This window comes from Herpailurus yagouaroundi, unplaced genomic scaffold (assembly GCF_014898765.1).
Source record: "Herpailurus yagouaroundi ecotype Mexico unplaced genomic scaffold, PumYag 569, whole genome shotgun sequence".
Lineage (NCBI taxonomy): Eukaryota > Metazoa > Chordata > Mammalia > Carnivora > Felidae > Herpailurus > Herpailurus yagouaroundi.
In genome coordinates, this window is record NW_024412786.1 from 992,230 (window position 1) to 1,018,623 (window position 26,394).

Consider the following 26,394-nt stretch of genomic DNA (forward strand, 5'->3'; position numbering starts at 1 on the left):
GACGCCGGGCTCGAACTCACGGACCGCGAGATCGTGACCTGGCTGAAGTCGGACGCTTAACCGACTGCGCCACCCAGGTGCCCCCAGGTTTGCTTTTTGAGGGACTTACAGGCTTGGGTTTGGGTTTGCTGAGGCAGGCCCTGCGCCGTTAAAGCCACCTCAGCTTAGTGGCCTCCTTGCTTAATTAACAGGTGGCGAGCTGGAAACTTTGGGGCCGGTATCAAACCCAGAACACCTCATGTTTGCTCCTCGCCTCTCCCCTGCAGTTCTCTGACTCAGATCCTTGGTCCACCATGTTGTGTCTCCATAGGGTGGCTGGTCCTAGCCTACAAGGGCCAGGGCCACCCAGGGCGCGTGGGGGCCCTCCATCCCCCATGCCTCAGTGGTTCCTTGGGCGGTCCCGTGGAAGGAAGAGCCCCGGCTGCTGACCAGAACGGAGGGACTGGACTGGCCACATTCTCCGAAAGGTAGACCTGAACTCTTTCAAAGAACAAGGAGCCTGTGGGTGTCAAAGGGGTGTAAATGTAGTTTGTAAATTGAATCACTCCGGGGTGCCTTGGCTGTAGGGCAAATGATACTTGCTGGGGGCTGGAGGGTGTTTCCTGAGTTCAAGCCCCACGTGGAGCGTTGCGATTACTTTAAAAAATGAGTAAATATATAAGGAGCGCCTGGGTGGCTCAGTACGTTAAGCATCTGACTCTTGATTTAGGCTCAGGTCATGATCCCTTGGTTCCTGAGATCGGCCTCCTCATCAGGCTCCGTGCTGGTGCTGGGCGTGGAGCCTGCTGGGGGTTCTGTCTCTCCTTCTCTCTCTCTGCCCCTCCCCTGCTCGTGCTCTCTCTCTCATAAATAAATAACTAAATACATCAACTTTAAAAAGAAAGACGATAAAAAAAAAAAATAGGGGTGCCTGGGTGGCTCAGGCGGTTGAGCGTCCCACTTCAGCTCAGGCCATGATCTCAAGGGTTCAAGTAAGTTTGAATCCTGCATTGGGCTCTCTGCTGTCAGCGCAGAGCCCGCTTCAGTTCCCGTCTCCCCCCCCCCCTCAAAAATAAACAAACAACAACAAAAAGATCAAAAATGAATCATCCCTTGTAAATTCCCGAAGGAATTGCAAACATAAACGTAAAGATTATCTCCCGGTATAAACTAAAACTTCCGACTTTGTAGGTATGTGTTTGGGGGGGGGGGGGAAGGAGGGGAGGAAGTTCAACCCCAGCACTTCAACTTGAAAATGAAGCAGCCAACATTTGTGGGTTTTTTCCCGTTTGTTTTTAGAGAAGAGAAAACCGGCAAGCTGTTCCCCAGTGTTAACTTAATCGAGTGTGCAGGTGAGTAGGATGTGACATCCCAAGAGGGACAGTCACAGATGGGAAAGAAGTAATTCATCCAGAAACACAGCTGGTATTGGTGTAAGGAAGTCTTAACCCCCGACCTGCCAGTCCCTAAATCCCTGACACTTAAAACCCCTTTTTTTAATGGGGCCCCTGGGTGGCTCAGCCGGTTAAGCATCCAACTTCCGCTCAGGTCATGATCTCATGGTTTGTGGGTTCAAGTCCGGCATCAGGCTCTGTGCCGACAGCTCAGAGCCTGGAGCCTGTTTCGGATTCTGTGTCTCCCTGTCTCTGCTCCTCCCTTACTCATGCTCTGACTCTCCCTCCCCCCCCCAAAACTAAATTTAAAAAATCTTTTTCAAAATTTAAAATAAAAATTAAAACACTTTTTTTTATTATAAAATATTTCAGACATACGGGGGGAAGCTATTATATTCATCCATATACATACCCGTACCTCTCAGCTTTTACAAATCTAAACATTTTGACATGTTTGCTCAGAAATAAAATATCAGAGACGGTTGATCTCCTCCACAAGCCTTCCTCCTCCCTTCCCCTCACACCCTCCCCAAGCTAACGCTTCCTATGGCCTGCTTATTCCCAAACTGCTTCTGATACTTTCACTGCTTATGTCCATAAACACCATAAATCAATGACTTTCCCGGGCGTAAGGTTGAAATAAATGGTATCGCTCTATGGTGTTAATTCTGGAACTTTCCAAATTTCTTGCACTCTCCCCACGCCACACAGTCTATTCTCAAACACATTCTTTTTTCTTTTTTTTTTTCCTTTTTTTCTTTCATTCGCTCTTGTTTCTTGACTATCTGTTCCAAATATTGCCACCAAGGTTGACTCCCTGATAAAAACCCTGGCCAAGACCCTGGGATTTCTGGTTCGGCTTCTGGAGGACCTGGTCCAATGAAGCACTCTTAATGCCCAGGCTGTACGAGTCATTAGGGCGATGTGATCAATGAGGAAATACAGGACAACATACCTGCCCCTATCCAAAGGAAGGATAATTCTACGAGCCACGGCACAAGTGACCTGAGTCCCTGCCACCCCAGCACTGCCGGGATAGAAGCATAGAAGGTCCTCAGAACCAGCCTCAGATGCTGGCCTGCGGCCGGGCCTCCAGCTTCTGGTTGTAGGGATGTCTCCAAGATGGTCCCAATGTCCTACTCTTCCTGATCTGGAACATGAACATGTAAGGATGTGAGGCTTCCCCCTACTTCTCCACCCTACTAAGGTCAAGTCCCACAATGGCCCAACTCCTTGATTTGGCCACAGGCAGAAAGGGGGAACAGAGAGTAATTGACTACCAAGGCCGGCATTCCTGTCCTTCTTTCAGGGTGTCAGACGAAATGGGGCGCGTTCAGGGTGTATGGCCGTAGACTCTTCCAGTGTGTCAAAGCTGGACATTTGGGATTCCTCTGTCCCTTTTCTGTAACCTGTCATCCAACACGGAGCATTCCAGTGGTTGCTTAATGTTTCATTAATCCGGTCTCTTTGTATGAGTTGGAAAACTTTTGGTGGTAAATGACAGAAAACCCAACTCAAACTGGTTTTTAAAACATTTTTTCAGGGGCAGAGGGTGTACGTTTGTTTTGTTTGTTTGTTTTTCCTCACTGCTGTGGGAGAATCAGCAGGCCACTGAGTTTGGAAGGCTGGATTAATAGAAGCAGAGTAGCGGGATTGTTCCAGAAGGGAAGGATCTCAGGAGTTGAAGGCAGTCCTGGCAGGATTCCAAGGGAGGCAGGGAAGGGCTGCCTGTGGACACCTCCAAGGTCTTGAGAGCAATGGGAAGATCTCTGGACTGAACTCAAGGAGGAGTTTGTCAAGCTCTGAAAAAGTCTAGCAGTGGGTCTAGGTGGTCAGAAAAAAGCTCACCTGCGAAAGCCAGCGCACTGGAGGGATCTGAAGGCAGGGCAGGCATGGATCAGGTGAGTGCGGTTGGGGAAGACCACTCCTGGCATTCTAGCATGTGCAAAGGGAACAGACTCAAGAAGGAAGTAGTTGGGGCGGGGAGGGGGCATCTGGGTGGCTCAGTTCGTTAAGCATCTGACTTCAGCTCAGGTCATGATCTCATGCTTGGTGGGTTCGAGCCCTGCATCGAGCCTTGCACTAACAGTGCGGAGCCTGCCTGGGATTCTCTCATTCTTCCTCTCTTTCTGCCCCTCCCCCCTCCCCCAAGTGTGCATGCAAGCACTCTCTAAGTAAATAAATAAACAAACAAACTAAAAAAAAAAAAAAAAAAAGAACAAAGGAGTGGTGGGGCACCTCGTTGGTTCAGTTGGTAAAAAGCGTGTGACTCTTGATCTCGGGCTTATGAGTTCGAGCACCACGCTGGGTGTAGAGATTACTTAAAACCAAAATCTTTAAAACAAGAAGAAACAAAGAAGGAAAGAAAGAAAGAAAGAAAGACAGACAGACGGATGAGGTATGGTGTGAGGTAGGCCCAAGTATGCAGGGTTTTAAAGACTTACACCACTTGCCTCCAAGAGAATCCTGATTAGGGGAAGACCCCTGGTTGAATTTTGTACATGTTGAACTTGAGATGCCTCTGATGTTAAGTAGGCTGTTGCCCACATGGGTCTGAGCTGGAGGTTTAAAATCACAATTCCCCTTTTATAGATGGTGATTAAATTCCTCAGGCCTAGAGCCCAACGTGACACAATGTAAGGATTTAATGAACATATGAATGAGTGAATGAACGAACGAATGAACGAATGAACAAATGTAAGAGTCAGATTATTCGTTAGTAGCCCTTTAAAACCAGAAATTCTGACCAGTCCAGGTAGATGGGATAAATGGAATGAATACAGCTAAAGAAAACATTAGTGAACTGGGTGATCAAATTGAGTAACTTTCCAGAAGGAAGAAGCAAAAAACAAAAAAAATAGAAAACATAAAAGAAAAACATAAGATACATGGGGCGCCTGGCTGGCTCGGTCCAAAGAGCGTGTGACTCTTGATCACGGGGTCATGAGTCCGAGCTCCACTGGGCATAGAGATTACTTAAATAAATAAAACTTAAAAAAAGAAAAAGAAAAACATAAGATACAGAGGATAGAAGTAGAAGTAAAAATATCCAGACATAAACATTTCAAAAAGAGAAATATAAAAATGGATTGGAGAAAATGTTTGATGACATTTTTTTTTATTTAAAATTTTATTTATTTATTTATTTACATCCAAGTTAGTTAGCATATAGTATAATAATGATTTCAGCAGATTCCAGTGATTAATTCCCCATGTATAACACCCAGTGCTCATCCCAAGTGTCTTCCTTAATGCCCCTCACCCATTTAGCCCATCCCCCCCACCCATAACCCCTCCAGGAACCTTCAGTTTGCTCTCTGTATTTAAGAGTCTCTTATGTTTTGCTCCTTGTTTTTATATTATTTTTGCGGCCCTTCCCTTATGTTCGTCTGTTTTGTATCTTAAATTCCACATATGAATGAAGTCATCTCATATTTGTCTTTCTTTGTCTAATTTTGTTCAGCATAATACCCTCTAGTTCCATCCACGTAGTTGCAAATGGCAAGATTTCATTTTTTTTTTATTGCTGAGTAATACTCTATTGCCGAGTAATACTCCATACTATATATATATATATATATATATATGCCTCATCTTCTTTATCCATTCATCCGTCGATGGACATCTGGGCTCTTTCCATACTTTGGCTGTTGTCAATAGTGCTGCTATAAACATTGGGGTGCATGTGCCCCTTCTTTTTTTTAATGTTTTCATTTATTTTTAGTATATGTGCTGCCAAAGTGAGCACGATGTTTTTATTTATTTTTGATAGAGAGACAGACACAGACACAGAGACAGAGCACAAGCAGAGGAGGGGCAGAGAGAGAGGGAGACACAGAATCCGAAGCAGGCTCCAGGCTCTGAGTTAGCAGCACAGAGCCCGACACGGGACTCGAACCCCCAAACCGTGAGATCATGACCTGAGCTGAAGTCAGACGCTTAACCTACTGAACCACCCGGGCACCCCCACGTGTGCCCCTTCAAAACAACACACCTATATCCCTTGGATAAATACCTAGTAGTGCAATTTCTGGGTCGTAGAGTGATGACATTTTTTTAAAAAGATGAATTTACTAGAATTTTTAAAAAGATCAAAAGGCTCCACTCCCAACCAAGATACAGAGTTTTCAGCAGGTCACTGCTCCCACTGCAAGAATTAGAAGGGGGGGGGGAACCCAGAGAAGTTGCAAGAACCATCTTTTTCAAGAGAGCAGAGGGCTATAAATGCAATGCTATGAATGAATGAAATGAACAAAAATTTCAAAGACAGAAAAGAGTCTCCTTCCTCAATGAGCTGAGGATCACTGCTCACATAGTCTTCCCTGGGGCCATTGCCAATTCTGGCCACAAAAGCTTAGCTCAGGCAAAGGGACCCAACCAGGAGAATGAGAAACCAGTGGAGTTGCTGGTGGCCATGAGGAGCTGCGGGCTCCTGGAAGCTCCTAAGTAAAAGACAGAGTGAAATCTTCTGCAGCCTCATCATGTTTAGAAAACCGAGTCCCATTCGAGAAAGAGGGCCTGCCTGGAACAAAGGATATTTGCCAGATTTTGAAGGTATGTGGGGTAGGACGCAGGAGAGTTAAGCTCAAAACCTCCAAAATTCAGAAAATCTCCCACTACTCATAGGCTGAGACAGAGGGCTTCCAGAACTGAGGAAGGAACATGTCTGGGAAATGAAGACGAAACAAAGTTAGGTAGAGTTTTGGTAAAACTGGGTCTCATCCCCAGTCTGGCTCCATCCCTACTAGATAGATGTGAGCAGTTTCTTAGTGCATGAGCCTAAAAGAGTACAGATAGAACATTCTCTGGTGGGAGATAAAAATCATCTCCATAAAAGTCAGATGGGCCCAACTTTGGGCCCAGTACGTAAGAAGTTTGGAAGTTACCTATCATAACCAGTAAGCAGGTGAACTACCTGAAAAATGAACAATTCTTCTTAGGTCTGTAAGAGAAGGGAGGTCACAGGGTGCCTGGGTGGCTCAGGTGATCAAGCGTCCGACTTCGGCTCAGGTCATGATCTCGAGGTTTGTGGGTTTGATCCCCACCTTGGGCTCTGTGCTCACAGTTCAGAGCCTGGAGCCTGCTTCAGATTCTGTGTCTCTCTGCCTCTCTCTCTTTGCCCCTCCCTTGCTCACGCTCTGTCTCTATCTCCCTCTCTTAAAAAATTAACATTAAAAATTTTTTTAATTAAAAAAAAAGAGAAGGGTGGTCACAGCAAGTGATAGAGGGTCTCAGAGTGACAGGGACATGTGCAGTGAGTCCCCAGAAGTGACCTCGCAAATTGGAGAAACAGACACGTGAATACAGAGAATCCAAACCTACCAGAGCAGAAACCCACAACCCAAAACTTCCATGGGAAGCAGCGCTGGGGTAGGGAAACCTGAACTGTAGGTGACAATTGCTGGGGGCTCAGTGTGGACAGATCTGAGAGTTAAAATCTCTAGGGAGACTCAGTCATAAGGGGGCCCTGACACTTTTGTCAGTTTTATCTCCAGGAGCTCGACCCGGTTTTCACAGCATCAGAGAAAAATTCCCTTAGGCTTCTGGCCAGGGAAGGGGAAGAGTAACCATTTTGAAATATGCCAAGTATTCTGTCCTTCTTAACAAGATCTGCCTTCGAGAGAACCTATTTAACCAGACCCTAACCGGCTGGGGTTTTATCAGAGCCTAACTGGCCTGGGGAAAGGAAAATACCCAACTCCAGATAGTTGTAGCCACACTGTCCCACCTAAGGGAGGAGAGAAAACACACACTTGCGCGCGCGCACGCACAACAACCGAGAAGACACATGTGAAGTTCATAGCCCAGAGGTAAAGACTCACTAAAAGACTGAGACGTCATCATGGGAATATGGCATGCTTCCTCCTCCCCACATTACCACCACATTACTACTGGCTGATCTACAACAATTCTTTATCCCCAGTATATCAAGAAAAAATTACAAGGCATACTAAAAGGCAAAACAAAACAAAACACTGTTTGAAAAGACAAGGCAAGCATCAGGATGTTGGAATTATCAGACCAGGAATTTAAAGCAACTGTGATTAATATGCAATAATTATATCCACTACTGGACAGAGCAGACAGCATGAAAGAACAGATGGGCAATCTAAGGATAGATGGAAATCCTACAAAAGAACTGAAAGAAATGCCAGAGCTCAAAAACCCTGTAACAGAAATGAAGAATGCCTTTGGTAGGTTTATCAGTAGACTTGACACACTTGAGGAAAGACTCTCAGGCTTCAGGACACATCAAGAGAAACCTCCAAAACTGAAAAGCAAAGAGAACAAAGATGGAAAATATCAAAATAAAATATCCAAAGACTGTTGGACAGCTATAAAAAGTGTAACATACACATAATGGGAAAACAGAAGGAGAAGAAAGAGAGAAAGGAACATAAGAAATATATAAAACAACAATGACTGAGAATTTCCCTCAAATTAATAACAGATGCCAAGCCACAAATCCATGAAGTTCAGAGAACACTATGCAGGATAAATGCAAAAACAAAAACCTATACCCAGGCATATCACATTCACACTACAGAAAATCAAAAATAAAGAAAAAACTCTGAAATAAGCCAGAGGGGAAAGAAAAACACCTTATTTATAGAGGAACAAAGATAAGAATTACATCCAACTCTCCTGGGAAACCTTACAAACAAGAAAAGAGAGAAGAGTGAGATATTTAAAGCACGGACATATTTCATTCTTTCTCATTGCCAAGTAGTATTCCATTGCGTATATAAACCACAATTTCTTTATCCATTCATCAGTTGACGGACATTTAGGCTCTCTCCATAATTTGGCTATTGTTGAAAGTGCTGCTATAAACATTGGGGTACAAGTGCCCTTATGCATCAGCACTCCTGTATCCCTTGGGTAAATTCCTAGCAGTGCTATTGCTGGGTCATAGGGTAGATCTATTTTTAATTTTTTGAGGATGTAGCCACATGGATGCAACTGGAGAGCATTATGCTAAGTGAAATAAGTCATACAGAGAAAGACAGATACCATATGTTTTCACTCTTATGTGGATCCTGAGAAACATAACAGAAGACCATGGGGGAGGGGAAGGAAAAAAAAAGTTAGAGAGGGAGAGACTCAAACCATAAGAGATTCTTAAAAACTGAGAATAGGGGCGCCTGGGTGGCGCAGTCGGTTGGGCGTCCGACTTCAGCCAGGTCACTATCTCGCAGTCCGGGAGTTCAAGCCCCACGTCGGGCTCTGGGCTGATGGCTCAGAGCCTGGAGCCTGTTTCTGATTCTGTGTCTCCCTCTCTCTCTGCCCCTCCCCCGTTCATGCTCTGTCTCTCTCTGTCCCAAAAATAAATAAACGTTGAAAAAAAAAACAAAAAAACAAACAAACAAACTGAGAATAACCTGAGGGATGATGGGGGTTGGGAGGGAGGGGAGGGTGGGTGATGGGCATTGAGGAGGGCACCTGTTGGAATGAGTACTGGGTGTTGTATGGAAACCAATCTGACAATAAATTTCATTTTTAAAAATAAAAATGAAAATTAAAAAAATAAAGCATGGACAGAAGAAAAATAACCAACCTAGAATTCTGCACTCGGTGAAATTATCCTTCAAACGTGAAGGAGAAATAAAAACTTCCTCAAACAAAAATTGAGAGAATTTTTTGCCAGCAAACCTACCATTTCTTTTAAGAAATGTTAAAAAATAGTTCTTCAGAAAGAAGGAAACTAATATAGGTCAAACATTTGAATCTACATCAAGGAAGAATATCAAAGAAAGAATAAGTGAAAGTAAAATAAAAAAGTTCTTTCTTTCTTTCTTTCTTTCTTTCTTTCTTTCTTTCTTTTCTTCAAAAAGATTTATTGTTTCCATGTGGTCCATGGCTTGGGAGAGGGTGCCAGGGTGGTGAAAAAGCTGCCTAGTGGTTGCAGGGAGAGGCTCAGGTACAAGCCTTGTCACCAGGGGGATGCCAGAGAGGGCCCTCAAAGGATGCTGGGCTTCAGAGGCTCCTAGTCATGATTTAGGGTGAGCCTTTTGAAGAGATACTGGTCCAACCCAGCCTGGGGACCAGCCAGCCTGCAGATGTGAGTCAGATGGTCACCATCTTGATGAGTTTCACATCCTCATCTAGGAAGTGTTTCTCCAGGAAGTCACAGAGATGGGAGTCTGCACAGGAAGAACCCAGGGCATGTAGATATAAAAGGGCCTGATTCAGGTTCTTCTCAGAACCATGGCAGCTTCCATGTCATCCAGGGTTTATCTTGGGACAGTTTCTGCATGTCTCAAAAGAGGGCATGGCCACCTTGCATCTTCAAGAGAGGCTCAGCACCCTCATGCTTCTCCTCAGCCAACTTGCGGAAGAAGTGACCAACTCCTTGCAGAGCCACACTGTTATGATCAACATAGAAGCCCAGAGAGAGGTAGGTGCAGGAGGCCTTCAGGTGCATGTTGACCAGGCAGTTGAGGTGGCTTCCACCTCAGGGGAATAATTCTGATGAATCTGGGAGCTCACGGTTAATCAGTAATAAGGAGCTAAGCTCAAAATAGTGTGTTGGCTGGTCCCGGAGGCAGAGGGTGGCCAAGAAGATGGCTCTGAAGGTTGTGACTGGAAAAAAGATTGGAGGGTGGTTGGAGGCTGGTAGAAGGGACATCCCTTGGTCTGTTCCATCAAAACACTGTTAAAGCAAGAGACAGATCTGCAGGACTGCCAGGCATTCTGCCTAGTTTTCTTAGTCTTAATAAGTTTGTCCAAAAAGATAATAGTAACAGTCTATTAATACACACACACACACACACACACACACACACACACAATGGATTCAAGCCCCTGCTCTATCTCTCTCCCTCTCTGCCCCTCCCTTGCTTGTGCTCACTCTCTCACTCAAAATAAATAAATAAACTTAAAAAAGAAGTGAATGGGGGGACGCCTGGGTGGCGCAGTCGGTTGAGCGTCCGACTTCAGCCAGGTCACGATCTCGCGGTCCGTGAGTTCGAGCCCCACGTCAGGCTCTGGGCTGATGGCTCAGAGCCTGGAGCCTGTTTCCGATTCTGTGTCTCCCTCTCTCTCTGCCCCTCCCCCGTTCATGCTCTGTCTCTCTCTGTCCCAAAAATAAATAAACGTTGAAAAAGAAGTGAATGGGTGGGGAAAGGAAAGGTATACCATGGTATATACTATATATCATCAAAAGAAAGTAGTAGTAGCTATATTAATTTTAGACAGAGCAGACTTCAAAACAAGAAAACTTATCAGAAATAAAGAGGGACATTACATAATGATAAAGGAGTCAGTTCTCCAAGAGGACATAACAGTCCTTAATGTGTATGCACCTAATAACAGAGCTTCGAAATATACAAGGCAAAAACTAATTGAACTGCAAAGAGAAATGGATAAATCCACTGTTTTAGCTGGAGACTTCAACACATTTTTCTCAAAAAATGGACAGATCCAGAAGGCAGAAGATCAGTAAGGACATAGATTAACTAAACAACACCATCAATCAACTGGATATAATTGACATCTATAGACTACTTCATCTAAAAGCAGAATACACATTCTTATCAAGCTCACATGGAATTTTCAGCAGAATAGACCATATTCTGAGCCATCAAATGCACCTAACAAATTTAAAAGAACAGAAATCAGGGGCACCTGGGTGGCTCAGTCAGTTGAGCAACCGACTCTTGATTTAGGCTCAGGTCATGACCTCATGGTCATGATTACAAGCCCACATAGGGCTATACACTGACAGCATGTACCCTGTTTGGGATTCTCTCTCCCTCTATCTCTGCCCCTCCCCAACTTTCTCTCTCTCTCACTCTCACTCTCTCTCAAAATAAATAAATAAACTTAAAAAAAAAAAAAAGAATTGGGCACCTGGGTTTTCAGTCCGTTGAGCGTCCAACTTCAGCTCACACCATGATCTCATGGTCTGTGGGTTCAAGCCCAAGTCAGATTCTGTGCTGACAGCTCAGAGCCTGGAGCCTGCTTTGGATTCTGCATCTCCCTCTCTGTCTCTCTCTGCCCCTCCCCTTCTCATGCTCTATCTCTCTCTCTATCTCGAAAATAAATAAACATTAAAAAAATTTTTTAAAGAATAGAAATCATATGTCCACTCTCAGACCACAATTAAATTAAACTAGAAATTAATAACAAAAAATCAATTGCAAAATACATGGAAATTAATACACTCTAAATAACATATTGGTCAAGGAAAATATCTCAGAAATTTTAAAAAATATTTTAAACTAACTGAAAATGAAAGCACAACTTATCAAAATTTGTGGAATGCAGCAAAAATAGTACTTAGATGGAAATTTAGAACATCGAATACATATATTAGAAAAGAAGAAAGGTCTAAAATCAGTATTCTAAGTTTCCGTTTTAGGAAATTAGTAAACAAGGGCAAATTAAATCCAAAGTAAGCAGAAGAAAATAAACAATAAGAATTAGAGCAGAAATCAATGAAATTGAAATTAGAAATCAATCAAATTTAAATTAGGAAACAGAAATTAGGAATCAACCAATGAAACCAAAAACTTATTCTTTAAAAAGATCAATGAAATTGATAAGCCTCCAGCCAGATTAAGAAAAAAAAAAAAAAAGAGACGACAGAAATTATAATATCAGATGTGAAAGAGGAGACATCACTACAGATCTCATGCACATTAAAAGAATAATAAAGGAAAACTATAATCACCTCTATGGCCACAAATTTGATAACCTATAGGAAATGGACCAATTCCTTGAAAGACACAATGCACTAAAACTCACACAAGAAGAAATACATCATCTGAATAGGACTTATCTACTAAAGATATTGAATCAGTAACTAATAACTTTCCAAAACAGAAAGTAGCAGGCTGAGATGGGTTCACTGGTGACTTCTAACAAACTAAAGGAAGAAATGATACCAATTCTCTACAATCTCTTTCAGAGGATAGAAGCAGAGGGAATATTTCCTAACTCATTCTATGAAGTCAGCATTTTTTTAATACCAAAACCAAAGATGTTGCAGGAAAAGAAAACTACAGACCAATATCTCTTGGGAATATAGATGCAAAAATTCTCAACAAAATATTAGCAAATCAAATTGAACAATTTACAAAAAGAATTATTATTTTTTTTTAATTTTTTTTTCAACGTTTTTATTTATTTTTGGGACAGAGAGAGACAGAGCATGAACGGGGGAGGGACAGAGAGAGAGGGAGACACAGAATCGGAAACAGCCTCCAGGCTCCGAGCCATCAGCCCAGAGCCCGACGCGGGGCTCGAACTCACGGACCACGAGATCGTGACCTGGCTGAAGTCGGACGCTTAACCGACTGCGCCACCCAGGCGCCCCACAAAAAGAATTATAAAGCACCACTGAATAGGATTTATCCCAGATATGCAAGACTGGTTCAATATTCAAAAATCAATGTAATCTATCACATCAAATTAAGGTACTCTATCACATATCCAAGTGTTGGCATGGATGTGGAGAAATTAGAACTGTTGGTGGGAATAAAAATGGTGCAGCAGTGGTGGAAAATAGTATGACATTTCCTCAAAAAATTAAATACAGAATTATTATATGATCCAGCAATTCCATTTCTGGGTGTAGACCCAAAAGAATCGAAAGCAGGGTCTTGATGAGATATTTGCACACCCATGTTCATAGCCATATCATTTGCAATATCTAAAATGTGGAAGCAATCCAAGTGTCCACTGACAGATGAATGAATAAGCAAAATGTGGTATATGCATACAGTGGGATATATTATTTGGTCTTTTTAAAAAATGTTTTTTGTTTTTTTTTTTTGGGCACCTGGGTGGCGCAGTCAGTTAAGCATCCGACTTCAGCTCAGGTCATGATCTCACAGTTTGTGGGTTCGAGCCCCATATTGGGCTCTATGCTGACAGCTTAGAGCCTGGAGCCTGCTTCAGATTCTGTGTCTCCTTCTCTCTCTCCGTTCCTTCCCTACTCATGCTCTGTCTCTCTCTCTCTTTCAAAAATAAATAAAAACATTTTTTAAAAATTAAAAAAAAATTGGGGGGGGTGGGTCACCTGGGTGGCTCAGTGGGTTAAGTGTCTGACTTCAGCTCAGGTCATGATCTCACATGAGTTCAAGCCCCACACTGAGCTCTCTGCTAACAGCACGAGCCTGCTTAGGATTCTCTCTCTCACTCTCTCTCTCTGCCCCTCCCCAGCTTGTGCTCTCTTGCTCTATCTCAAAAATAAATAAACATTAAAAAAATTTTTAAAAATAGGAACTCTATTAAAAATGTTTTTTAAGGGCGTCTGGGTGGCTCAGTCAGTTGAGCGTCCAACTTTGGCTCAGGTCATGATCTCACAGTTTGTGAGTTCAAGCCCCACATTGGGCTTGTTGCTGTCAGCACAGAGCCTGTTCCAGATCTTCTATTTCCCTCTCTGTCCCTCCCCACTTGTACTTTCTCTTTCTCTCTCTCTCTCTCTGTCAAAAATAAATAAAACATTTAAAAATGTTTTTAATTGAGGTATAATTAACATATAACATATTAGTGCCATATGTACAACATGATTTGATATTTGTATGCATTAGAAATGATCACCACACTAGGTCTAATTAACGTCTACTCAGTGTTTAAAGGAAGGAAATCCTGATAGATGCTACAAAATAAGCCAATCACAAAAATACAAGTACTGTATGATTCCACTTATATTAGGTACTTAGGGTAGTTAAATTCAGAGACAGAAAGTAGAATGGTGGTTGACAGGGACTAGGGGTGTGGGAAAATAGGGAGTAATTGTTTAATAGGTATGGAGTTTGAGTTTTACAAGGTGAAAGGGTTATAGACATGAATGGTGTTGATGATTGCACAACATGAATTTAATGGATTCAATACCACTGAACTGTATACTTAAAAATAGTTAAGATAATGGGCGTCTGGGTGATTCAGTCAGTTGAGTGTCTAACTTCAGTTCAGCTCATGATCTCACAGTTCCTGAGTTGAGCCCTGCATCAGGCTCTCTGCTGTCAGCGTGGAACCAGCTTTGGATCCTCTGTCCACCTCTCTCTCTACCTCACCCCCATTTGTGTTTTTTCTGTCTCCCTCTCCTCTTTCTCTCTTCCAAAAATAAACAAGCATTTAAAAAATAGTTAAGATGATAAATTTTATGTTATCTGTGTTTTACCACAATAAAATAATTGGAAAAAAATCTATAGGAGGAGAACTACAAAGCTGATGAAAGACATCAAAGAACTAAATAAATGGAGAGATAGTCCATGTTCATGGATATGAAGAATCAATATTATCAAGATGTTAAATTTTTCCCAATTTGATCTATAGATTCAATACAATCCCAATCAAAACCCAGCAAGTTATTTTATGCATAGCAACAAACTGATTCTAAATTTATATGGGGAAGCAATATACCCATGATAGCCAACACAATATTGAAAGAAAACAAAGTTGGAGGATTGACACTATCCAACTTCAAGACTCACTAGACAGCTACACTAGTCAAGACAGTGTAGTACTGGTGAAAGAGTAGACAACTAGATCAATAGAACAAAATAGAGAGCCCAGAGATAGACCACATAAATGTAGTCAATTCATCTTTGACAAAGAGGCAAAGGCAACACAATGGATAGAAGACAGTCTTATCAATAAACGGTGCTGGAACAACTGGAAATTCACATACAAAAAAATAAATCCAGACATAGACTTTACACTCTTCACAAACATTAACTCAAAACTGATCACAGACCTAAATGTAAAATGCAAAACTATAAAACTCTTAAAAGATAACACAGGAGAAAATTTAGATGACCTTCATTTTGGCAATGACTTTTTATATTTAACACCAAAGGCACAATCCATGAAAGAAAGAATTAAAAAGCTGGACATCATTAACATTAAATTTTTTCATTGGGTGTAGAGATTACTTAAAAAGAGAAAATAAAAAAATTTTTAATTAAAAATTTCTTCTCTGTGAAAGTACTGTCAAGAGAATGAAAAGACAAGCCACAGACTGAGAATAAAAGTATTTGCAAAATACATATTTAACAAAGGATTGTTACCTAACATATACAAAGAACTCTTAAAACTCAACAATAAGAAAACAAACAACCTGATTAAAATAAGAGCCTATCTTAGTCCATTTGGGCTGCTATAACAGACTGGGTAACTTATAAACAACAGAATTTATTTCTTAACAGTTCTGGAGGCTAGAAGGCTAAGATCAGGGTGTAAGCATAGTCAGGCAAGCCCCTCTGGTAAAGGCTTAATTCTTAGTTCATCAATAGCCATCTTCTCAATGTAGCCTTATGTGGTGAAAGGGGCGAGGGGAGTATCTGGAGTCCTTTTTATGAAGGCACTAATTCCATTCATGAGGGCTCTGTTCTTATGACTTAATCACATCCCAAAGGTCCCACCTCCTAATGCCATCACATTGGGGATTAGGATTTCAACATATGAATTTTGAGGGGATACAAACATCCAATCTATAGTAGGGTCAAAGACTTTAATAGATACCAAAGAAGATTTACAGTTGTCAAATAAACACATGAAAAGATGCTTCACATCATGTGTTATCAGGGCAATGCAAATGAAAACAACAAGACACCACCACACACCTGTTAAAATGGCAAAAATCCAGGAAAATGACAACACCAAATGCTGACAAGGATGTGGAGTAACAGGAACTCTCATTCATTGCTGGTGGGAATGCAAAATGGTACGACTACTTTGGAAGATAGCTTGGCAGTTTCTTGCAAATCTAAACATACTTTTGCCATATGATCCAGGAATTATGTGCTTGGTATTTATCCAAAGGAATTGAAAGCATGTTCAAACAAACAAAAAAACCCTTCAAAACGATGTTTATAGGACCTTTATTCGTAATTGCCAAAACTTGGAAGCAAGCAAGATATCCTTCAGTCAGTGAACAGATAAATAAACGGTGGTGCATCCAGAAAATGCAATATTATTCATCCCTAAAAAGAAATGAGCCATCAAGCCTTGAAAAGACATAGAGGAACCTTAAATGCATATTGCTAAGTGAAAGAAGCCAATCTAAAAGTTACATACTGTATGATTCCAACCATATGACATTCTGGAAAAGTCAAAGCTTTGGAGACCATAAAAATATCAGTGGTTGCCAGGGGTTAAAGGGGAGAGAGGAGTGAATAGGTCAAGGACAGAAGATTTTTAGACCAATGTATTTACTTACTAAGTATGATACCTTAATGGTGGATATATGTTATTATACATTTGCCTAAACCCATAACATGTACAACACCGAGAGTGAACTCTAATATAAATTATGGACTTTGGGTGATAATGATGTGTCAATGTAGGTAATCAGTTGTAACAAATGTGCCACACTGATGGGTGATATTGATAATGGGGAAACGGAGGAATGGGGCAATAATTATGTGGGAAATCACTGTAACTTCCTCTCAGTTTCTCTGTGAACCTAAAATTGCTCCAAAAAGTAAAGCCTATTTTTAAAAAAAGATAATTGTTCTTTTATATCAAATGTCCAAAACATAGTTAACATTCACGAGACATGCAAGGAGGCAGGAAAATATGACCAATATTCAAAAAGAAATGAGAAGTAGACTCACGGATAATTCAAATATCCCAGTAGGCAGACATGGACTTTATCATGAATATGTTTAAGAAAGTACAGGAAAATAAGAGAAAATGGATGAAAAGATGTAATCGAATTTCCAGAGAGTCAGAATCTATTACCAAAAAAGGTCAAATAGACAAATATATAATTTCTGAAATTACGAACTCATTGGATGGGTGTAAGTAACTTTGTGCTGTGTGTTTGGCTAAAATAGAACGACATGTCCCCAAATCCCCTTTCCTATGTGGTCCTGGTTAGAGTTGGCCTAAAGAGACAATTTTGAGAATCAGGGAAGGCAGAAGTGATAAAGCAGGCACTGGGTTTCGGTTAAAGATGCTGGTGGAGATCAGCTTGCCCAGCTCTTCTTTCCAACCCCTGGCCTCTTGACCAACAGGAACACCCAGCCCAGCACCAGATGCAGAGGCAGTAGCCTTCCATAGGTATCTGTACTGGCTATTTTTTCTGGTCCAAGTCTGGCAGCTGGATGTGCCTGCCTTCCCAGATTCCCATAGCACCTACTCTCATATATTGGGTCTTCTCTCTCAAATTGTCCCTACAGCCTCATAGGATATTCCTGTGAGCAGCAAACTGAGAAGGAAAATCTTTGGGCCTGGTTTACAAGTTATTTGGCATAAAATGTTGGCAGGCCACCTGGGTGGCTCCGTCAGTTAAGTGTCTGACTCTATTTTGGCTCGGGTCATGATCTCACAGTTCCCAAGATCAAGCCTCATGTTGGGCTCTGTGCTGACAGTGCAGAGCCTGCTTGGGATTCTCTCTCTCCCTCTCTCTCTCTCTGCCCCTCCCCTGCTTGTGCTTGCATTCTCTCTCTCTCTCTCTCTCTCTCTCTCTCTCTCTCTCCCACACACACACTAGATAGATAGATAGATAGATAGATAGATAGATAGATAGATAGATAAAATTTTTAAGAATAAAATATAATGTTGGCACTGTCTGAATATGCACCCTGCAGCACTATAGCCCCACTCAGGGTTGACCCTGAGAGACAGTGGTGAAGGAAAAACTCCCAGGAGACAGAACCTTGAGAAGTGTGCACTTGGTGGCTCATTTTCTTCCAAAAATGGAGCTCTCCAGAGGTGCAGATCTACACTGATTTGTGAAGATTTAATAATGGATTTCAAGGACTTGAGAGAAACATGAATGGAAAATTGGCAGCACAGAAGTCTAGTGAAGAGATAGGTGGATGGACTCTACGAAGCGACACTGACCATGAAGATACTTTGCTGCATGTGACTAGTCACTGAGAAGACCAACAACCCACTAAAAATGGGCGAAACACTTGAACAAGTTAATTAAAAAAAAAAAAAAAAAGATATTCAGGCAGTTCTTTTTGCTCACAGGTCCTGTCCCTGTGCTTTAATAAAAACACCTTTTTGCACCGAAAAAAAAAAAATGATATTCAAGTGGGCTAATAAATATTTTTAAATGGGTTTTGCATCAGAGAAATGAAAAGGAAAAAAAAAAGCACAAGGAGGGGTGCCTGGGTGGCTCAGTCCTTAAGTAACCAATTCTTGGTTTGGGCTCAGGTCATGATCTCACACTCCGTGAGTTTGAGCCCCGCGTCAGGCTCTGTGTTGATGGCTCAGAGCCTGGAGCCTGCTTCAGATTCTGCGTCTCCCTCTCTCTCTGCCCCTCCCCAGCTCATGCTCTGTCTCTCTCTGTCTCGAAAATAAATAAAAACATTAAAAAAATTTTTAATAAAAATAAATAAGTGCATATGTCCACCAAGAGATGTGCATGTGAGTGCAAATAGGAGTTTTATTTGAATAGTTCTAAAATAGAAACCATGCTAATTGCCATCAACAGTGGGATGGATAAATAATTGCTGCTCTACTTCTAAAACTACAAAGCAACGAACAAGAACAAAATACTGCTCTACACAATAACATGGAAGAATTTTACACACATAATGTTGAGTAAAAAAACATTGGATGCAAAAAGTACTGTGTCTTGGGGCGCCTGGGTGGCTCAGTCGGTTGGTTGAGCGTCCGACTTCGGCTCAGGTCATGATCTCGCAGTCCGTGAGTTCGAGCCCCGCGTCAGGCTCTGTGCTGACAGCTCGGAGCCTGGAGCCTGTTTCAGATTCTGTGTCTCCTTCTCTCTGTGACCCTCCCCCATTCATGCTCTGTCTCTCTCTGTCCCAAAAATAAATAAACTTAAAAAAAAAATTTTTTTTTTTAAAAGTACTGTGTCTCTAATAGGATCAACTGAATTCCACAGCAGCTGGCTAAGCAAGATTTCTCCACACTAAATGGTTGCTATCAGGACAATTCCTTGGACCTATTGCTTTTCCTGTTTGCTTCTGACTCTAGATGAGGCCTGCGACAAGCAGACCACTCCTAGAACACCTGTTGTTATACCTACTGTCTGTGACCTGCAGAAGAGAAGGGGGGGAGTGGGTCACCCTCAACATCAGGGGTTTAAGCAGAGATACATACACCCATCCTAAAATTCAGGTGGGATCTCAAGGGGCCCCCCAAGAGCCCATACAATACTGAAAAACAAGAACAGAGTTATAGAATTCATACTTTCCAATTTCAAAACTTAACAAAAATGACAGTAATCAAAGCAGTATAGTATTGGCATATGGAAAGACAGACAGAGCAATGAAATAAAATGGAGAGTCCAGAAGGAAACCTGTATAACTATAGGTCAATGGATTTTTGACAAGGGTGCCAAGGAGAGTCGGTGGGGAGAGAATTGTCTCTTCAACAAATGGTGCTGAGACTACTGGATTTCCACATGCAAAATAATGAATTTGGACCTTTCCTCACATTACATGCAAAAAATTAACTCAAAACGGATCAGTGACCTAAATACGAAAGCTAAAGCTATCAAACTCTTGGAATAAAACATACAGGGTAATCATCATGCCCTTGCACTTGGCAATGGTTTCTTACGTATGATACCAAAGGCACAAGCAACAAAAGAAAAGACAAATTAAACTTCATCGATTTTTTTAAAAAATAAAAAAAAACATTTTCAAGAAGGCGAACAGACAATAGAATAGCAGAAAATATTTACAAATCGTGTATCTGATGAATCTAGTATTCATAATGTTTAAAGAATTCTTATAACTCAACCACAAAAAAGAAAATACCCAATTAAAAAATGGACAAAGGACTCGAATAGACATTTCTCCAAAGAAGATATACAAATGGCCAAACAACACATGAAATGATGCTCAATGTCCTTAGGTAAATACAAATCAAAACCAAAATGAGATACTTCTTCACACCAAGATGGCTGTAATCATAAAAATAGAAAATAGTCCAGTGTTGGTGCGGATATGGAGAACTTGGAACCCTCCTACGGTGCTGGTGGGAATATAAAATGGTGCAGCCACTGTAGAAGCCAGTTTGGCAATTCCTCAATAATTAAATATGGTAGTACCATATCACTAGAAATTCCACTCCTAGGCATATCCTCAGAAGTGAACACGTCCAAACAAAAGCGTGTATATGAATGGTTCACAGAAGCCCTATTCATGATAACCAAAAAGGTGGAAACAACCTGAAAGTCCGTCTCTGGTGAACGGATAAATAAAATGTGGTATATCCGTACAATGAAAAATTGTTCAGCCTTCAAAAAGAATGAAGAATCGATACGTTACAACATGGATGAATCTTGAAAACATTATGCTAAATGAAAGAAGCCAGACAGAAAAGGCCACATATTATACGATTCCATTTATATGAAATACTGAGAATAGGCAAACGCAGAGAGACAGAAAATAGAGCAGTGGTTGCCAAAGGCAAACTCTGAATTGCCAGAATTGGGAGTGAATGCTCGACAGGTACGAGGGTTTCCTTTTGGGGTGATGAAAATATTCTGGAACTAGATTGTAAGGATGGTTTCATACACTGTGAGTGTACCAAATACCACTGAATTATGGGCTTTAAAATGGTTTAAATGGTGGGGCGCCTGGGTGGCTCAGTCGGTTGAGCGTCTGACTTCGGCTCAGGTCATGATCTCACAGTTTGTGGGTTTGAGCCCCGCATCGGGCTCTGTGCTGACCGCTTGCTCAGAGCCTGGAGCCTGCTTCAGATTCTATGTCTCCTTCTCTCTCTGCTCCTCCCCCACTCACGCTTTGTCTCACTCTGTTTCTCAAAAATAAATAAATGTAAAGAAATTTTTTTAATTTAAATAAATAAATAAATAAATAATAAAATGGTTTAAATGGTGAATTTAATGTTATGTGCACTTTAGTACAATGTGTTTTGTTTTGTTTTTTTTTTTAAAGGGAGTCTCAAAAGGGAGCACTATCGGAGGATAATTCAGCCTCTCAATACAAATTGACAGGTTAGTTTTTCTGTGGATCTGTTTCAAGATGGCTGCCATAGCTTTAGAACTTCCCGCCCTCACATGACAATACCATTTTCTTAGGGAGGAAAACCCTCCCAAGAGCCTTCCAGCAGACTGTCCCTTAGAATCTCATTGGCTAGAGCCTCGTCACATGCAGACCCATAAACCAGAAACTACAAAAGAAATAGGATTCTGGTGTTTGGGTTAGACCAATTACGGTTCATCTGAGGCTGAGCAAAGGGCTGTCCTTCCCTTCACATTGCTGCTGAATAGAATTTGCATTCTGTTAGCAAGGGAAAAAAAGGACACAGTTATTTGATAGACAGGTGGTGGTGTATACCATATCCTTCTTCCATGATAATATCATCCCACAGATACTTTGGAAACTACCAAACATAACTCTCAAAAATGTAGTTCAAATGGGATGTAAGAGTCACAGTGATGGTTCAAGGATGGGCATATGGCCTCGTCTCACTAGTAAGAGGCATCCTCTTCACTTTTCTGGAATTTACTGGACAAGATGAATTTACTCTCTGTTGAGCTTGCTAAACTACCAGATTATAAACCTGAGGTGGCTATTGATGTGAAATGTTGGGGTCTGGGAGCAAACAGTCAAGAAGGAACTCTTGAGACATCTTTAGTGCAAAAAGGGTGGTTTTATTAAAGCATGGAGAACAGAAGTTGTGGGCAGAAAGAGCTGCACTGGGATCGTGAGGAGTGACTGGGAGAGGGTTAGGGATAGTATAAGTCTCTAAAGAATTTGGAAGAAAGGTTTCTAAGACCTTGAGGGGTCATTTACTACTGTCTAGTAAACTCTTAGTCATGAGACCCTTCAGGTGTATCAGTGGGCCATATGTTTGGGGGATGATCGATAACATATATCTTGGGGAGTGGGGTGGGTAGAGATAAAGGAAGTTTCCAAAGGGATTTTTTACAGGATCCTGGAGATTGGGCTAATGTCAAGCTAGAGTTGCCTTTTGCCTCTAACAGACGGTGAACATTGAGGCAGCTAAGCTCCCAGAGGAAGATCACTCTGCCTGTCTCAAGTACTTGGCAATGGCTTGTAAGTTGTAAGGAAGTTTAATTTCTTTTTCTTTTTCTTTTGCCTTTGTTCTCCACATCATTCCCCCCTGAACAATTTTGACACTTAAATCTTTAAGTTGCTGAGGGTGGAAGGTCTCATCTTCTGTAACTTCTTCCTGCTGAATAGGGGTGTAGAGACGTTCCTACCTATGGGTCAACATTGGTCAGTTGGCGACTTCTACAAAAGGCAGGAAATATGGATCTTCCTGAGTGGAAAGGATCATCTGTTGACTTGGAGTTATGGCAGTGAAGGAGTCTTGGCATCAGGTGGATAGATGTGGGGGTAAACAGCAAAACATGATTAGAATAACAAAAAGAAAAAGAAGCTCAAATAAGAGTCCTTTGATCGTTAACAAAAATCTTCCTCCGGTCCAGGAATTTAACCAATCATTAAAGGAAAGAGAGGGATCAGTTAAAGTGCCAGTTGAAGTATTCATGTCAGTTAGAAACCCAGAAATACTTTTGTGGTAATCTGGAATGTATACACAGCATTCTGTTTTTATGAGAGCACAAGTTCTGCCTTGCGCAGCAGCTAAAACATCTAATGCTGTTCCATTTTGTAAAACTGTTTTCCACATTTGTGTTACTTCAGCATTTAATAGGTAAATGCTATTTTGAGTGTCATTTAGGGCTTTGACCATGTACTTATTTTTTTTTTAATTTTTTTTCCAACTTTTTTTTATTTATTTTTGGGACAGAGAGAGACAGAGCATGAACGGGGGAGGGGCAGAGAGAGAGGGAGACACAGAATCGGAAACAGGCTCCAGGCTCCGAGCCATCAGCCCAGAGCCTGACGCGGGGCTCGAACTCCCGGACCGCGAGATCGTGACCCGGCTGAAGTCGGCCGCTTAACCGACTGCGCCACCCAGGCGCCCCAGACCATGTACTTATTAAAAGCTTCCATGTGCTAAATGACACCCTCCAGTTCTCAAAAGTAAATAAAGGTGGAATGTTAGGTGGTCATACAATGAAACACAGAATGTGTCCATCATTGTTTAAATTTGGAAGGTTGGCTGGGTTGGTAATGGTTTTAATCATGCATCTATGCATCCAGGAAAAACCCAGAGTAGAGAGGCCTATCCAGCCTGGAGGGAGTCACGGCCACAGGTTAGAGTCACACAGCCATTGGGCCCTGTTAGGAGCCAGCCATCTGATTCTGGGCCTCCTTGAGCTGCAGTCAGGATATTAGGGGCCGTGTGGTTTTGGAGGGCCACCTTCTGAATTTGTGGATGACTATGAGTTGGGTCTGGATAAAGATGGCTGCTATATGCTTGGCTAAAGCCTCTATTTGCAATTTTACATCAATAGAAATGGCTCCTAGGACAAATATGGCTAAGGGATAAAACCATCAAGAAGCCCTCTCTCTTTGGGGCGCATGAGTGGCTCAGTCAGTTGAGTAGCCGACTTCGGCTCAGGTCATGATCTTGTGGTTCATGAGTTTGAGCCCCGCATCAGGCTTGCTGCTTCAGATCTTCTACCCGCCCCCCCTCTAACCCTCCCTCTCTCTCTCTTTCTTTCTCTCTCTCTCTCAAAAATAAATAAGCCTTTAAGAAAAAAAAAAAAAAAGAAGAAGCCCTCTCCCTTTGAGGTTTAGCCTTAACAATATCCTAATTACAAGGAATCACTGGCAGTTGGGAGATGATTTGTCTCAGGAGATGAGGACATTCCTAAGTGTATCATCTAATCCAATTATAGGGTAAGTGGGGCTGTCTGTTATCACCACAAGTCATAGTTGGGAACCCCATGGTGTGGGCTATACTCTGGCTTTTAAGGAGTGATTTTGTCATCCCAGACACATAGAATTGGTCAAGGTGATAGTTGAATTATACAGTTGTTGGGGAATTCATCCCATTTTCCAGCTGCTCAAATAATCATATGCCCATGGGGTCCTGTTATTCCACAGAATAACAAGCACAAAGGTTATTTATACATGAGCCATTGTGGCAATTTCTCTGAAGTTGACTTCAAGTTGTCTAGTTTAGGCAAACAACAAACATTCAAAGACAATCAGAACTAGAATTTAGCATTTGCAAAGGTGTGTTATTGAAACATAATTTTGGTTCAGCCACCTGTATGGCTCAGTCAGTTAGGCATCCAACTCTTTATTTCAGCTCAGATCTTGATCTCAGGTTCGTGAGTTCAAGCCCCATCTTGGACTCTGCACTGGGCATGAAGAGAAAGAAAAGGAAGAAAGAAAGAAAGAAAAAGAAAGAAAGAAAGAAAGAAAGAAAGAAAGAGAGAGAGAGAGAGAGAGAGAGAGAGAGAGAGAGAGAGAGAGAGAAAGAAAGAAAGAAAGAAAGAAAGAAAGAAAGAAAGAAAGAAGGAAGGAAGGAAGGAAGGAAGATTTTTCTTTTTATAATCACCCTTATTTCCAGAGACAGCCAAATCAAGACTAATTCATTTGCAAAACAAGTCCAAATTTAACAAACCTGGCCTAATTATTTACATCAGTTCAACAAGAATAGTAACTGGTCATATAGATGTTAAAATATGCTTTGCTAGAACTTTTCATAAGTAGAACTCTTAGTAGCCCCTCTAGGCCAGAAGCTAAGCCAAGTACTTGCTATGAGACATGCCTACAAATATTTGCAGATTTGGGCGAATTCCTCTTCTTGAGGTCCCCAAAATATCCTGAGATTCCTGCACCTGCCAGGAAGTGACAATCTTTATTCACCCGGTAAGGGTGCCACAAACTCTTGTAAGCAAGGTATCAGGCCAACATTCCAGGGGGCTTTATTGGTTCCATAAGGTCAATCTTAATTCCTTAAAGCTGTTTGGTCCTATCTGGGTCTATGCATGTGTCTCAAATATGACATTCCAGTCAAAGCCTTGGTAAAATAACCAATGTTTCCAATGGTGTCCTTTAACAAGAACAAATTCTTATTGAACTTATGCCAATAACCACGATTGCCATGGAAGAAAGAAAACTCACTGAGACTTTTCTGAATACTAGAGGGTTCAGGTAGAGAGGAAAGTTAAAAAGCTTCAATTCATTCATAAATGAATATTTTATCATATTTATATAAGTCATAGATAAGAGAAAATGTCCTTAATCTGCAAGAGCAAACATTAGAGAACCAGCAATGTTTCAAACAAGAGTCACAAAATTATAAGCATCTTCCTCAAATATTTAGTCCCATGTTACTAATTCTTGTTCAGTTTGAATGCAGCTTTTTAGTGCTGGAAATTCTTACCTATTTTAGTCTCATGATCTTAAAGATATAAAAAACCTGTATTTGTCAAAAGCCCTTCTTATGACTCTCCTTGAAAGTTAAACTTATTTTGCAAGAGCATCAGAACAATAACTATAGATGACAAAAAATAAAAATAAAAAACCTTGGAAATGGACATTGTTAACAATCTGCTATGAGAGTTCATTATGATGTAAATGACAAGGAAACTTAGTTATTTCTGTGACACAAACATAGAAACTGGTTTTCCTGGGCAAAGAGAAAATAACTTTATTTACATTTTCTTATCAAGGGCAGACAAACAATCCAAGAAAACATTGTCTTTTTAATAGATAGAAAGCAGAAATTTAATCTTATACTAGTGCATTTATTTTTATTTTTGTCTTGAAAGAGAGAGAGAGAGAGAGAGAGAGAGAGAGAGAGAGAGCGCACCAGCGGGGGAGAAAGGCAGAGGGAGAGAGAATCTTAAGCAGCCTCCATGCTCAGTGCAGAGCCCAACACAGGGCTTGATCCCACAACCCTGGGATCATGACCTGAGCCAAAATCAAGAGTCAGATGTTCAACCGACTGAACTACCCAGGTGCACCTAAACCAGTGTATTTTTAAAATCCATTTATTTTGAAGCACCTGGATGGCTCAGTTGGTTAAGCGTTGCATTCTTGATTTCAGCTCAGGTCATGATCTCACGGTCATGAGATGGAGTCCCAAGTCGGGCTCCATCATGGGAGTGGAGCTTGCTTAAGATTCTTTCACCCTCTCTCTCTCTGCTCCTGCCCACTCATTCTCTCTCCCCCCTTCTCAATAAAATAAAATAAAATAAAATAAAATAAAATAAAATAAAATAAAA

At 41.4% G+C, this 26,394-nt stretch overlaps 1 pseudogene; it reads right to left on the reverse strand.

The window, feature by feature from the left end:
* Nucleotides 1–9,198: 9,198 nt before the first annotated feature.
* On the reverse strand, nucleotides 9,199–9,869 carry LOC121023731 (ferritin light chain-like; annotated as a pseudogene).
* Between the last annotated feature and the right edge of the window lie 16,525 nt (nucleotides 9,870–26,394).